The sequence below is a fragment of the Petromyzon marinus genome, chromosome 24, assembly GCF_048934315.1.
Source record: "Petromyzon marinus isolate PM22_M1 ecotype Great Lakes invasive population chromosome 24, UKy_Petmar_22M1.pri1.0, whole genome shotgun sequence".
In the NCBI taxonomy this organism is placed as follows: Eukaryota; Metazoa; Chordata; class Hyperoartia; order Petromyzontiformes; family Petromyzontidae; genus Petromyzon; species Petromyzon marinus.
Window position 1 is genome coordinate 8,949,517 of NC_133690.1, and position 16,257 is coordinate 8,965,773.

The window sequence follows — 16,257 nt, forward strand, 5'->3', positions numbered from 1 at the left end:
AACTGTTTTCAACGATCTTGATTTAAAGCTTTCGTGACTGCAGAAATCCATACTCTTTGGATCTTTCGGTAAAGTCACGTGGGTTTATTTTATAGATTTTATACCTACGTGACTTTTACCGAAAGAACCAAAGAGTATGTTTAAAACTACGTTTTGGTTTTTGTTTTTCCACCAGGCAAGGTTCCCGCTGAGCTACGTAGCTCTTTTTCAGCAGGGACCTGGCTGTCACAAATGATCGCTCGACGAAGTGGCGGCTTATCACCACGTGGAAATGAACAGCAGCCAAGTACTCTAAACGCGTGGTGATGTTGATTCTAAATGTGGAGGGGAAAAACCGGAGGACCTGGTGAAAAATTCACGCGACCACGGGGAGAACATGCAAACTCCAAATATACAGCAGGCGTCAGGGTTGGGATCGAACCCATGACTCCAGCATACCAGGCGAGGTAGTCAACATCTCGCCACCGTGGCTCCATAGAATCCCGACATGTCCTATTCAGACCAGGTTTCAGGCTACGTTTGAGGATGAAAGCAGGTTATAACAATTGTATCTCTGTCACTGGAAAAAAATGTTGGGTTACAGCCCAGTGGCTCTGTGTGGATTAATCACATGTCCGTTAGGACTGGTAGGACTATGCAGTGCAACGCAGACAATGAAGCTTCCCACACCGTTGATGGAATAAATTAAATAACTCCATTTGGCAGCTTTTGGAAGCACGAGGAGTAGCAATTGTACTGTATTTCACTACTGATCAAATGTTGAGTAAAAGGGAATGCGTTTTAGATAAGGACTTCCAAACACGGCAAGCCTCCGATGGACTTTGCTCGCTTATAAACTGCGGGGACATTCGGCAATGCATTAAACATCTCATTTCTGTTTGCATTGAATGGATCCACAGTTCCCCACTGGGACGCGCACACCACGGTCACCTTTAAATGCAACTCGCTGGGTGCCCCGTTTCAGGTCACCGTTCGACATTAAAGGAAGCTGTAACTCACGAGAGAAGTCGCTCTTATTCCGCAAATCCACCCCCAAGCTGTCTGACAGCGGTCTGAAGTTTTGATGATGAGATTTTATCTATTTATTTTATGTACGTATGACAGTCAAGATCGCTCCAGTGATGTCAATGTGACATGATGCTGATCATGCTGGTAATGTTTATCCGTTTACCGCAGTGATGTGTTGACAGTGCACTCCGGACAATGATTTTATTCGGTTTTCCCATTAACGAAACTTCAAACTCGTGTCAAATGACACGTTACTCGCAGCCTGGGGTATTATCTCTACAATGATTTCAAGATAAAGGATATTTTTTTTGGGGGGGGGGATGGGTTGGGATGATTCTTCGCACGAACCAAAGTGGTTTCGTGTTTGTCGAAAAGTGACATCGTCTCTGGGCTAACCATCGAACAAAGAAGGTCACTGCATCGTGCACTCTCTCCTTCCGATATTAGGAAGCCACTGGAGCTATACGCTTTAAACTCTGGACTGAAAACTAATTTCTGTGCTTTTTGCTGTTTGGTTTGTTGTCCTGCCTCCGCACCGCCAATTAACACAGTTGGCTACGTACGGTACGAAAGAAGCCCAACATACATGCACACATTAATTACAGTAGAATATCGATACAAGCACACATCTGTTACGTATATTAGAAGTGTGCTTAGACAAGGCCTCCTTAGGTATATGCATCTTCTACTGCAATAATGATCTGGCTATCTTTGAACAGAAATGCGGTGGGAACGTGGATTCTGCCAGCGCAGGAAATAATCGGGCCCGCAAAATCTTGTTTACACAGGAATGTCACAGTTATATATTTATCAGCGATGAGTCACATTCAGTATTAGCTGATGCAGTCTGCTGTGCATCGCCAACCATCATGTCTGGATCACTGAATAGACCGCAGACTGAACTGAGAACCTACCATTAACATCCCAACACCTCCGAATTAGAATCATTCGTGGTTTAATGGGTAAGAGTGCAATTATCTTAAGGGCTAGGACATTTTATGCGATATGCTTTTGAAAGAAAAATAATATATTCTGGAAGCGTATTGCAAAAAAAACTAATGTGATAAAAATAGCCACCAACAATATACGTGCGATCACGTTTTTTTATGAGCAATTTTCGCCACATTTCCAGCAGCCGCACGAATAGCAGAATTTTTTTAGCCAAATGATTTTTCACTCTGTTTACACAGCATGCCCAACGCACGAGGTGATATATATAAATGTGTGTGTGAGCGGCGTTCCAAACATTTTGAGAACAGAGAAACCCAAAATAAGACATCAGAAGAAAGCATTTGAAGCTTACAGTATTCGGTAATTTCCGATAGCGATGCTCGTTTGATAACAGCGTACGTTCACAAACGTCTAATGTTCATGTCCAATTCAGTGAATTGAATTAATTGCAAATTATTTACCTCTGGTCACATTTTTTTTCAAGAAGTCATATAACTGTGCATTAATATACACTGTACACGTATATACTTAGTGCACACGATATTTAGTGATTTATATTGTAGTAAACATCACATCGTGGACTCGATTCATGGGATTGCAGTGAATATCGATGCAAAATAAAACATTAAATCACATTTTCACAGCGACTGTCAGCCAACAAAAGGCATTTAATTTAAAAATGCATAAAAATACCGCAGCTCATGTGACCAAATCCAGGCACCGTGTATGTTCGTTGCTGTACAGAAGCTCTAATACATATATTACCGCTCAATAACGCAACATAACAAATGACAATCACAGACAATGTAACGTTGACGAAAATGTGAAGATTTTTTTTTAGAACGAAATCACACGTATACTATGATACCGTACACAAACTCACACGTGATTTAACACGTGTGTGTTACGTACATGCACGCATATGTAAGTTGCCGCATAATAGATTTCTCGTCAAGATTCAAATGCACCGTTTCAATTGAGGTGAAAAATGTGGTGGTAATTCCTCCTTCAAATGACGAGACCATTCCTCTTATAAACACAACAAACACCCAGGTGTGCAGTCTTATCCGGTGGCTCTCATTTTACTGACATATGGATGATGATGATGATGTTGAGGATGGATTCACTTTACTGTTGCACGTATCAATTAATGAGAAAAAAAGTAACGTCAAAAGTTCAACACACAAAAGGCTGGAACTCACTTGATTCATCCACGTAAACACAAAGGCCTCCCCGTGTTGGAGCCTTTAACAGACTGTTGGAGCAAGCGCTGTTACCGAGCACCTATGAAGGGGGCGGGTGGCCAACACCACGTCTGCCTGCCTTTGTCTCCCTCGTGCCGATGTTTACACGCGGCACCAGGTACTCATTTGAGGCTGAGTCTACCTAGGGGGAGGCCCAGGACCGGTTCAAATAATCGTCACCGGTGTTGGCCGTGAACGGGAATCGAACCCGAGTCCACCGCGCTAACCGCTGCACCACCGCTCCCCGCATATACACACACACACAGAGACATACACACAGAGACACACACACATATACACACACACAGAGACACACACACATATACACAAAAAGACAAAGATCCCCCGTATAGCCTTAACAGACTGTAGGGGCAAGTGCTGTTAGCGAGCACCTATGAAGGCCGGTAACGGTACACGAGGGGGTGGGTGGCCAGCACCACGCCCGACCGCCTTTGTCTCCCTAGTGACGATGTTTACACACCGCACAAGGTACTCATTTGAGGCTGAGTCGACCTAGGGGAGGCCCGGGACCGGTTCAGATAATCGTCACTGGTGTTGGCCGTGAGCGGGAATCGAACCCGGGTCGCCAGGTTCATAGTGCAGCGCGCTAACCGCTACACTATCGCTCCCCACACACACATATACACACACACAGAGACACATACACACACGGACACTCACGCATGGAGACACGGAAACACGCGCTCGTTCATCAATGAACACGGCGAAAAATGAAGCCGCACAGCGCACACACACACACACGCATCGAGGGTTAAGAAAGGTGCCAGACCCAAAAACGCAGAACCTTTTCTGATTCTTTAACAACGCGGGCAGTAAGCGTCCATCCAAATTCATTGAAGCGCCGATTGCGTTTCCCGAGCCGAGCGGAGCAAGGTGGAAGAGACTCCGCCGACGCGATCGCTGACCGCTCGTGAATGCAAAGCAGCCGACCGTCGCTCGCAGGCGTGGAACGGACGTCGGGGAGCGTGGCAGAGGCAGCCGAAGTCGTGGCGAGTGTCGCAGCCGAGCCACGCTCTCAGGCCCCCCATCAACGGTGCAAATAAATAAAAAAAATGTTGATTCCGCCCTGGACTTCCCCACGCGTCCAACCACCCACCCGCCCACCCACCCCCAACCCGGCCCGCGCTGCACGGAAGGCCGGGACGGTTTTTGCACGTCAATTCCACTACGGTCGGAGCTGCTGGCTGGAGCCCATCAAATCCGAGTCACACCACTGGTGCCGTCGCGCGAATGAGAAGGGGGGGGGAAGAGAAAATCACCCAGCCTCATTTCCATTCCACAGCGTAAGCCTGCCTCCCCCCCAAATAACCCACCCTTCCTCCCCCCCCCCAGCTACCCACCCACTCCCCTTAAGAAATGTTTAATTTATTTTAAATGTTATTTAATTATTATCAGGGGCTCTCTCCTCCCCCACCAGAGAACGGCGATACGGTGGGAAATGAAATTCCAGCCCGTTACCAAAAAAAAAATAACTCGCGTTCGTTTTTCTCTATTTTATTAACAAAATTAGAAATCAAGGAACGCGCGCGCAATGAGTCAACTGTGCTTTTGTCACGAGGACCAATGTGCCAACAAACCCAAAAAAAAACCCGAATCCGACGTGAAACAGCGCGATGTGTGGCGAAAGAGGCCAAGAGGCAGTGCCGAGGATGAACACAGCAAGCGCCTGCTGCTGCCGCTGCTGTGCGCATCGCGTGCGCCTCTCCTCCCTCTCTCCCTCCCAGGGCTTCTGTCAGCCACGGCGTACGTCAGAGGCACCAAGCCGGGCCACACAAAGGGCAATAAACGGCAAGTGCCACTCCTCAAGCAGTCAGTCGTTCCTGGAGGCACGGGAAGCAATGTCCTGGAAACGCTGGCTCGTGATGCTGGAAAGAAGAGAGGGCGGCCACGTGCGTGACACGCTGAGACAGGCACGTGACACGCTGAGACAGACACGCGACACACTGAGACAGACGCGTGACACGCTGAGACAGGCACGTGACACACTGAGACAGGCACGTGACACACTGAGACAGGCACGTGACACACTGAGACAGGCACGTGACACGCTGAGACAGACGTGACACACTGAGACAGGCACGTGACACACTGAGACAGGCACGTGACACACTGAGACAGACACGTGACACACTGAGACAGGCACGTGACACACTGAGACAGACACGTGACACACTGAGACAGACACGTGACACACTGAGACAGGCACGCGACACACTGAGACAGACACGTGACACACTGAGGCAGGCACGTGACACACTGAGACAGGCACGTGACACACTGAGACAGGCACGTGACACACTGAGTCAGACACGTGACACGCTGAGACAGACACGTGACACGCTGAGACAGACACGTGACACGCTGAGACAGACACGTGACACGCTGAGACAGACACGTGACACACTGAGACAGACACGTGACACACTGAGACAGACAAGTGACACACTGAGACAGACACGCGACACAGAGACAGACACGTGACACACTGAGACAGACACGTGACACACTGAGACAGACACGTGACACACTGAGTCAGACACGTGACACACTGAGACAGACACGTGACACACTGAGACAGACAAGTGACACGCTGAGACAGACACGCGACACAGAGACAGACACGTGACACACTGAGACAGACACGTGACACACTGAGACAGACACGTGACACACTGAGACAGGCACGTGACACACTGAGTCAGACACGTGACACACTGAGACAGACACGTGACACGCTGAGACAGACACGTGACACGCTGAGACAGACACGTGACACGCTGAGACAGACAAGTGACACACTGAGACAGACACGCGACACAGAGACAGACACGTGACACACTGAGACAGACACGTGACACACTGAGACAGACACGTGACACACTGAGACAGGCACGTGACACACTGAGTCAGACACGTGACACACTGAGACAGACACGTGACACACTGAGACAGACACGTGACACGCTGAGACAGACACGTGACACACTGAGTCAGACACGTGACACACTGAGACAGACACGTAACACGCTGAGACAGACACGTGACACACTGAGACAGGCACGTGACACACTGAGTCAGACACGTGACACACTGAGACAGACACGTGACACACTGAGACAGACACGTGACACACTGAGTCAGACACGTGACACGCTGAGACAGACACGTGACACACTGAGACAGACACGTGACACGCTGAGACAGACACGTGACACACTGAGACAGACACGTGACACACTGAGACAGACACGTGACACACTGAGACAGACACGTGACACGCTGAGACAGACACGTGACACACTGAGTCAGACACGTGACACACTGAGACAGACACGTGACACACTGAGTCAGACGCGTGACACACTGAGTCAGACACGTGACACGCTGAGACAGACACGTGACACACTGAGACAGACACCTGACACACTGAGACAGACACGCGACACACTGAGACAGACACTCACACAGAGTAGGAGCCACAAACAGATCTGGTTCGCTAAGAGGCAGAGGGTTATGTAAAAGCAACTGCATCCCGTGCTGAATGCTAAACACATTAGGAATGGGGCAGGACTCCCTCAATGGCAACTCCAAATAATAAACGGCCGCTGTTGATCTCAGCATAATTGATGACATTTGAACACAGTATATACACAAATCAACACACGTATACACGCGCATGCACCGATGCACATCTACACAAAGTAACGTGTTCTGCACACACAAAAAAAACAAAACTTGCAACATTTATATTCTTTGGGTCTTTCGGTAAAGCCACGTAGATAGAACAAATAATACATTATCACGACGTTTCGATCGCAACACAAGCAATCGTCTTCAGGTGTGATGACCGATGCGGCATACGCTGTTTTTTTTGCGAGCGCCTATTTCTGCCCAAGTTCGATTACAGAGCGACTGTTTAGGCCAACGCAGCCAACACAGCACAACAACGTGCCCAGCCAACTTATTTTTTTACCGTCACCGCGATTTTTTACGCAACCGGAGCAGATACCACCAAATTTCAGATGCAGTTGAACTACGGGGAGGCGGGCCTATAGTTTGCCGCACGATCGATGCAAGCGACCGGCGGTCTGCATCGTCTGAAATGGAACGCGGGGGTCACCGGGGATTGCGATCCCTGTGACACCACTTCCACGCGGTTACGTGAAGCAAGCGGCGCTAGCGGCCCATGCGCACGCCGCTGCTGGAAGGACCGCACAAATTTAAAACCCATATTGCTATTCTGGTGCATGTTTAGTGATGAAATGACGCCTTTAAAGCGTGTAATTTTCACAGAGGGACATTCGCCTTTATTATAATGTTCTCAGGAGAAAGAAAGAAAGAAAGGAAAAAACAATTTTGGGTAAAAAGAAATCAATGTTTACCGCTGATTTCATTAGCGGCGCTCACCCTGCGATGATGGAACCCCCCCCCCCCCGCCTCCCCCTCCCCCCCCCCCGCTGCTTTTTGTTTTAAAAGAAGAAAAAAAAGCGACCACACCGACGGCGGAAGGAGGGACAAAGTACAACAACAACAACAAGGACGACAATCACAAGCTGGCTGCGAGCAACAACAACAAAACGGGGTACCTGCCCTCATGCAAATTTGCCGGGCTGCGACTCTGCACAAGCCGTCGAGACGCGCGTGCATGCGCACGTGCGTGCAGAGGGACGCCCGCACGCCCGCACGCTCTGGTGGAGAGCGCGTGCACGAAGCGCGCTTCGCCCACGAGCGCACAGGCGCCACGTTCGCCTCGCGGCACCGCCTACGAGATCACAACGTTGCTGGATGTTCGTTCATCGGCATCATCATCATCAGCAGCAGCAGCAGGAGTTGTAGCAGCAGCAGCATCGGCTGCATAATCAGCATCGCCATTAGTAGCGGCAGCTTCATCAACAGCAGCAGCGGCTTCATCAGTGGCAGTATCAGCAGAGCAATGGCATAAATAGCGCAATTGCATTCATCATCGTCACAATCATCATCATCATCATCACCTATTGTCCTCACCACCATCACGGACGGACGTGCGTGGCATTGTCTGGCACCAGCCTGGGGCCCACGTGAATTCTCACGCAGCTCAACAAAAGGGTGGTGTCTCACCCTCCTCTCGACCTTGCAGGAAGCACCAATTATACGGATATTTCACCGAGAGGCGGCTGACATAACTGCACGTACGTGACTGTGCTCAGCTCAACAACGGCGGCGTTCTCCCAGCTACGGTGATGCCAATAGCAATGGAAATGCAAAAAAATGGCATCGTTTCAGCGTGTGGCACGTTTAGTTTTAATTGGGAAGCGCAACAGATTTAATGGTCTTCACTTGCGTACGGAGGAAGCGTCACCTCTGCGCATCGTCGGCAAAATATGACGCCGATTGTGTTTGCGTAACGTCCAACACACCGGCGTGCTGTACTCGTGACGAATTGGCACGTTCTGTTTACGCGACAACCCTCACTAGTTGGCTGTGTCGGATGGTGGCGGGTTTTAACGACACATTTATATATTTACGCGATCTAACCCCAAAAAACCTCTATTATTGATACGACAGAAAAAATATATATATATATAAAATGGGCATTCGAATGGAAATTGCATCCACGTTTCATATTTCATTTTAAACCATCAGCATTAAATGCTCGAATGAATGGGTATTCTGCTTTGCGTAGAGCCTGGTAGGGAGGGGGGATGGGAAGAGATAAGAGATTTGGTTGCCATGTGGAGTATACACGTGTGCCTTTACATCTGCCGAGAGACGCACAACCTAGGCGTGAGATCATCGTTGCAATAAGCCGTTCAAATATTCAATGTAAGTAGCCGAGTCCTGGCGATAACGAAGTGCGAATAACGGACGCCGCATGCACAGATCAACCGGCAACAAAAAGACAGACGCACTCTATCGCACAACCAGGACAACATCAAAGAGAAAGATAATTGATGCAGTACAGTGCGGTAAGCACGCACGCACCGAAGGCGCCCGTTTATCGCGTGGCACCTCATAAAATTTTAGGGCAGCAGGGTGGTAGTGGTGGCGGTGGAGGAGGAGGAGGAGAGAGAGATTCAGGGTGCGTGGGAAGGGGGGGAGGAGGATGAGGTTCGACCGGGTGGTCACGCACTCGTCCAGCTGCGAGGCGAGGCGACGCATCGTAGCGCGCGAGGCGGATCGCGAGGGGCACGAAGCGACGAGACGCCGGAGGAGGCGAGCCGGCGCCGGCGTCGGCGGCGGAGAGAGGCGCTAACGCAGCGCACCACGAGACTGGCAGCTGTCGCGCGTCCGACGAGCAACTCAAACGCGCCGCGCGCCCCGACTCGTCTGTGACGTTTTATTTTTGGCCGTCGTTCCGCCACTTTGTGGACGGAAGGGCGGCCGGCTGTCGAAGAGAAGCAGCGCCCCCCCACCCCGCCCGGTCCCCCTCCCTCAATCCACATATTTTTGAAACTCACGAGGGACCGATTTCACGCGAAAAAAGCAAAACGTGTCTTTCCGCTGCCACGGAATAGCCCGAGCAGGCGGGAAGCCGAAAGCGATGGTAGAAAGTTTCCGAAGCGGACGTCCGTCGCGCGGTTTCGCGGCGGCATGGCTTGTGCGGCAGAGAGCGGCGAGCGAGCATGGTGGCACCGTCCACGCCGATTCACGTGCGCGGTTCACTGCCGCCTCATTTCCACAGCATTTGTACGGAACTGTGGCGCTGAATTCACAGCAACTTGTGGTGGGTCCAGGGGGGAGGGGTGGGGTGGGAGGTGGGTGGGTGGGGGGGGTACGACGGGGGCTATGCCCCCCCTGCGACGATTGATATTTAACAGAACAAAAATACACAGATTTCTATTGTATTATTATTAATGAGGGGCCCTCTTTGAAAATCTTTAAATTTCAGGATTGACCCTCCCCCTGCTGGGAAGTCTGTAGACCCGCCGCTGACAGCACCTGTTTGTTTCTCTCTAAATGGTGAAGAAAGTGGCATATTAAAGGCACGCACGCGCATGAATAAAAGATGAAGAGGAGGGTGGCAATGAAGATGATGTCGACAGAGCTCATGATGATAGTGACGATATAATGGCAATTATTTTTTTGTTATTGCCGCAGTTGCAGATGGTGGCATTTTGTAAAAAAAATGCCTATGTGGGTATGTAAATTAGATTATCGTAGAGCAGTGGTTCTTAACCTGGGGTGCACTCACCCCCCTCAGGGTGCAAGATGCCCTTTCCGGCGGTGCGACACGTAAATCAACGCAAAGACAAATTGAGCACGGGCACATAAGTACAACTACTTTGTTTCATCAAACCTATGTATTTATTAACATTACACGTTTTTTTTACGATTGATAACCAAAGGCGTGCAAGGCTGCAGTATAGGTTAAGAACCGCCGTCTTAGACGACACTATCCTACAGTGAAGATATAGATCATGCATTAACATGTCGCATAGAATTCATGCAACCGTGGTGTTTACATTGGTGCCAAATGTGAGCAAATCAAGATGAATATGGTTGTTAATATACCCCTTCGGTTAAAAGGAGATGCCTACCTGTGTCTCTAATCTACATTCTCGCACGCAAAGCACAAACGATCGGCAAGAGCCCAGCCATTGCTCAACTGCTATCTGATGCACGGCTACATCCTTGCCAGTCGGCATCTGTACACAATACAGTCGGAGCTGGATACAAGTGCACCTTATATAAACACAATTCTGATAAGCAGCACATTCCTCCGGATATATGCACATATGGACTTACTCAAAATGGGTGTGCTTATATCCAGCTACTACTTTATTATCGGCGACAATTATGCAGTAACATTTTGACACCTACAATAAACAAAAATATAAGTGTTTTAAAATATACACTATGTACATAACACAGACTTGCAGCATTGTAATGTTTTTGTTACTTAAAATTGAAGGTCGCATGTTCAAATAACGACCAGGGTTGTTGGCTCAATCATTGATTTGGGTACAAACCAAACTAGTTACCACTCGTGTTAAGTGAATGGTGATAAATCAATGATCAACCATGGGAATGTGGAATTTCCACCATTGGCTCAGAGCTGCCAATGGAGGTGAGTGGTGCCCCTTTGCCCGTTTCGTTTGAGAGAGGAAACACTTGCTTTGTTGAAGCGATTGACAATTTTGCACATTTTTCTCAGGTTCACATCACGATAAACATTACAGATGTTGCCGCCGGTGTGAGGGTCAGCACGCCGGTATGGAAATCCAGAGGTCGCTGGCTCAATCTCCCAGAAAAAGCAGTTGAAACAAATGGTGGAAGTTTCTTAATCCGCGCAGCTGTCTCTGTTCGCGCAGCGGTATAAACGGGCAGTCGATCAGCAGGTGTCGTGTCGCGGAGGTAAAGTGTGGCTACTCCCAGCTCTTCAGAGACGTCTGGCCACGCGACCACGGGGACAACACGCAAACTCCAAACATCAGGAGTCACGGTCGGGTGCGAACCCACGATCTCCCGCATACCAGGCGAGGCAGTTAACATCTCGCCACCGTGGCATCCTAAATCCTATCCACCCTCCGCCACCTCTATCCACCCGGCAGTATTAGTGGGTACGCCACAGATCGTCATTATGAGCACAAGGAGTCGAACTTCGTGACGACAGTGGTTGCCCCACAGAGTCGATCTGTCATTATTGGAATGTGAAATTTCCATCTCTGTCTTCGGGTCATCCAACATTCGTTTGAGTACGAAGACACTGACACCATTATCATCATCATCGGCAGTTCAATTTGATTTCCCGTCGCAGCTGTTGAAACAATAGGTACGTCTCTTAAATCCTCACCCCACCGCCTCTGCCCATCCAGCAGTATAAATCCTTCCACTTCTTCAGAGATGCGTGGACAGTGGGGAAGAGTAGGCCACATATCTTCTAGAGGGGGCTCTATAGATTATAGACGCTTCCACCAGCAGTGGGCGTGAGCAAGAGATTGCAGGGCTGCACCCTTTGCCCCACCAGATGTTATTTCCAAATAAGCAATGGGTAGGGTAGGGACAGACAGTCGGCAGATTCACATTGTTGGGTCCTTGTAAATTGTCTCAGAGGCTAGGGCGCCAACTGCCAGTCCAACCGAGCCAATGAAGCCGAGAGACGCGAATTTCCCATTTACGTGGAAATCAAAATTCAATCAATGTATGCGAAAGAGCTAATTTACACGAACGCACTAAATCATAAAATTGGAACCTTAATTGGTTTTCCATACTGGTAAATAGCTCTTAAAGAGGTCAATTTGCATAACGATCCTATTCCTAAATATTCATACGATTTTCAGATTACGTTCGCTAACCAAGCCACGTTAACAGCCACACTTAAAATCACTTAATTACAAAAACGTGCCCGTTCAAATGTGTAACGATTTTCCATCGTGGCCTGAAAGGTGCTTTGTCTGAATGAGGTCACTTACCCAAGTGCGTTAAGTCAGAATGTTATGTAATTTATATACAGCGTGTCTTTAATAGGAACAGTCTACGTGTGGAATATGTGCACAGTAATATATCGCGGCCCTTTGTCCTCTGAAATGAATTGGGGGAAAAACCTACCGGTTATACCCACACGTGAGAACACATGGAATGACACGCACACAAAGGAACGCACAGGCACGCATGATGGCACGTATACAGACAAAGACAAATATCCACCCGTATAGCCTTAACAGGGTTTTGGGGCAAGTGCTGTTAGCAAGTAGAACCTATGGAAGGCGGCACAGCAGGCGACGGGATGGATGACCAGCACTACGCCCGACCGCCTTTGTCTCCCGAGTGGTGATGTTTTACACACCGCACCAGGTACTCATTTGATCCTGAGTCAACCTAGGGGAGGCCCAGCACCGGTTCAGACAATCGTCACTGGTGTTGGCCGTGGGCGGGAATTGAACTCGGGTAGCCGGATCAGTAGCGCAGCGCGCTACTGCTACTTTACAAACAATACACAAACCCACCTACACACAAAGACAAAGATCCCCCGTATCGCCTTAACAGACTGCAGGGGCAAGTGCTGTTAGCGAGCGCCTATGAAGGCTGGAACGGCACAACCACGCCCGACCCACGTACACACGCACACACATACACACGAATGCATGGCACGTAATGAAAAATGTAATACGACCACATCAATCAGCTACATCCCAGTGTTGTAAAATGAACGAGGGCGCACAGTAGATTAGCTAAGCTCACACATAATTAGTAGGAGCCCATTTTAAAATACAACCGTTCTGAATGTCACTTCCTGCTGACACGCTTCAAAGGTTGTACCGATATTTGCAATAGCAAGCCGCTGTTGTGTGTGCCTCTGATCACCATCGACGAGCTGCTGTTGTGCACCGTGCAATAACGCCTTGAATATGCTCATTTCATTTTGAGAATTCCACAAATTCGATGTCACCTCCGAAAGGTTTCAATTGACCAACGTTCGAAACGCTGCCAGACAACAACGCGGCTCTGTTGTTTTCGCAGCTCTCTATTGCAAAAGCCACATCGTCTCAATGGGCTCTCGTGATGATTTAACAAATAATTCGATCGATTTATTGATCCACCGAGTGACTGACCGGAGGCTTCAAACTGAAAGAAATAATACCAACGCAATAAAAAAGGGCGGGGGGGGGGGGGAGAGGCTCAATCTAAATCGCATTTTTGATGACACGCAAAAGTCGCATCAGACTTGGACTATCGCTCCGCACAAGAGACTTGCGGCTCTCTGTATTTTCACGCCAGACCCTCCTGCTCGCAGCTAAAGCTGCGGCACGACCACACAAGGGCTTTGTGCTCAGCAGTGGCTCCGGGTGACTTTGAATGGCTCCGCGAAGTGCTGCTCGCTGTCGCGGTGGCAGTGGTGGCGTTTAATTTGTGCTGAATAATAATTGTGTTTCTTGCTGCACACCCATGATTTGTCGTTTGATGAATGGACCAAAGACAAACAACTCCCCCGCCCCGTAACAGGGGCGGGGGAAAGTGCTCTTGGCGAGCGCCTACGGCACACGGGGGAGTGGGTGGCCAACACCACGTCCGGCCGCCTTTGTCTCCCCAATTGCGATGTTTACAAACCACACCCGGTACTCATTCAAGGCCGCGTCCAGATATGGGTGGCCCAGGACCGGTACAAAGAGTCGCCACTGTTATTAGTCGTGAACATAAATCGAACTCGGACTGCCCGGATCGTCGTGCAGTGCGCTAACCAACGCAGCTTTGCCCGTCAGAGGAGCTCACTGATTGGACTGTGTCCCAGATCTTTCAAGGATTTCTGAGCTCCTCGCACAATTTAGCCTGGTTAAACCCAGGATGGATTGTAGACAAGCCAGCCTGAATGTGTCTAACCGGCGCAGATGAATGGACCACACACACGCACGTATAAACACACACACACACTCGACGATTCCGCGCATTCTAATGTTATCCTGTGGGACAGAAATACGACACACGACTTGAATGAATAGAGAATATTACATGTTCTAGAATTAAATTCAAACAGGGACTTCACTTCCAAAAAGGTGGATTCAACTCAGGTTGTCAGGGTTCCTGTCTCAGTGTCCGGGCATGGGAAGGCACTATTTTTTGTTGTAGATCACGTTTTCTGAGCACAAACTCTAAAGGACCAACACGTGGATCAGCCAGCAACAAACAGCACTATTGAAGGCGATATTAGATAAGAGTTAACGATAATAATTTAATGGGGCAACGTTCTAAGGACTCGAGAGAGTGGACAATGGAGAGATAATTTCAAAGTCGTGCGGTGTGTGTTTAGTTTGTTACCCTTCCCGTGCACCCCCGATTAGCACGGTTGGCGACGTACGGTGCGAAAGAAGTTCACCGCACATACGTACGTCCATGCAAAGCAGAAAGAGATGCGTTGTGACCTGCAGAGTGGTGGTTGAATACGGCACCAATGATGAGACGGAACTGTCAGTGTCTGGTAGACTGAGTCCTCAACGTGGGTGGAGGAATCCACGAGTGAGGTTCGTGGAAACAGAAACCCACGGTAGCAGCGATAGAAGAGCGATAAGGAAGTGACTGACGACCGATGAGCAAAGCGACTGGAGTGAATCAGTGAATGCTGAACCATCAATCAACCCGACTGTTTCAAATTGCATTACATACTCGTGCAGTGAGGTTGGAACTGGGTGGTGAGCAAGTGAGCCATGTTCCTCATTATAAAAAAACATATTTCATACGGCAAATCATCACTGAACCTCAGGACCCTCATTCGGGGATGATAAACCCCTGTTTGCAGTGCTGGGACACGAGAGGATACCACAAAGATAACAAAACAAATGCAAGAAAAGAATGCTCAGAACAATCTTCTTTTTATTCTTGGTTCTTTCGGTAAAGTCACGTAGAAGGGAAACAATAAAATAATAAAAATATAAAACAATAAAATTCTCACGTTTCGACTGCAACACAAGCAATCGTCATCAGGTGTGGAAACCACAGCAAGAAAATTTAAAAAAATGTGGCGGTTTTTTCTTTATTTTTTTCAAATTTTCTTGCTGTGGTTTCCACACCTGATGACGATTGCTTGTGTTGCAGTCGAAACGTCGTGAGAATTTTATTGTTTTATATTTTTATTATTTTATTGTTTCCCTTCTACGTGACTTTACCGAAAGAACCAAGAAAATGAATCCCTGCAGTCACGAAAGCTTTAACTCAAAATTTAAATCTTATTTTTCTTCGTAAGGCTGCTGATGTCGATGCAGAGCAACAACCACAATTTCACATTCAGGTGGTCAAGTCAGACAACGGCATCAGGAGCCAGCGGAGTCGTGTCTCGTCGCTGCGATGTCTCCTTCGTATGTGTGGGTCGGGGCATTGCGTCTTTGTACGCTGTACGATCTGTTCTGGATGACCACAGTCGCGCATTGGAGAGTTTTTCAATTTTCTATTTGTGCATCAATGATACTAATAATTATGATAATTAATTGTTAATATAGAGCCCGATACGCTGGGGCATTACAAAGTGCTTCACATCAGCACTCTGCCTGCCCTGCAAACGTGCATTAGTATGGCAGTAGGAAGCAACGGTCGCGATGTTTAATCTAAATTTAGTAATTTGCGG

General features: G+C 48.6%; 1 protein-coding gene across 6 annotated transcripts in view; it reads right to left on the minus strand.

Annotated features, from left to right (window-relative positions):
* LOC116945424 (SH3 and multiple ankyrin repeat domains protein 2-like) overlaps positions 1–16,257 on the minus strand; it is a 661,289-nt gene that overhangs the window by 166,019 nt on the left and 479,013 nt on the right. The window lies entirely within an intron of this gene.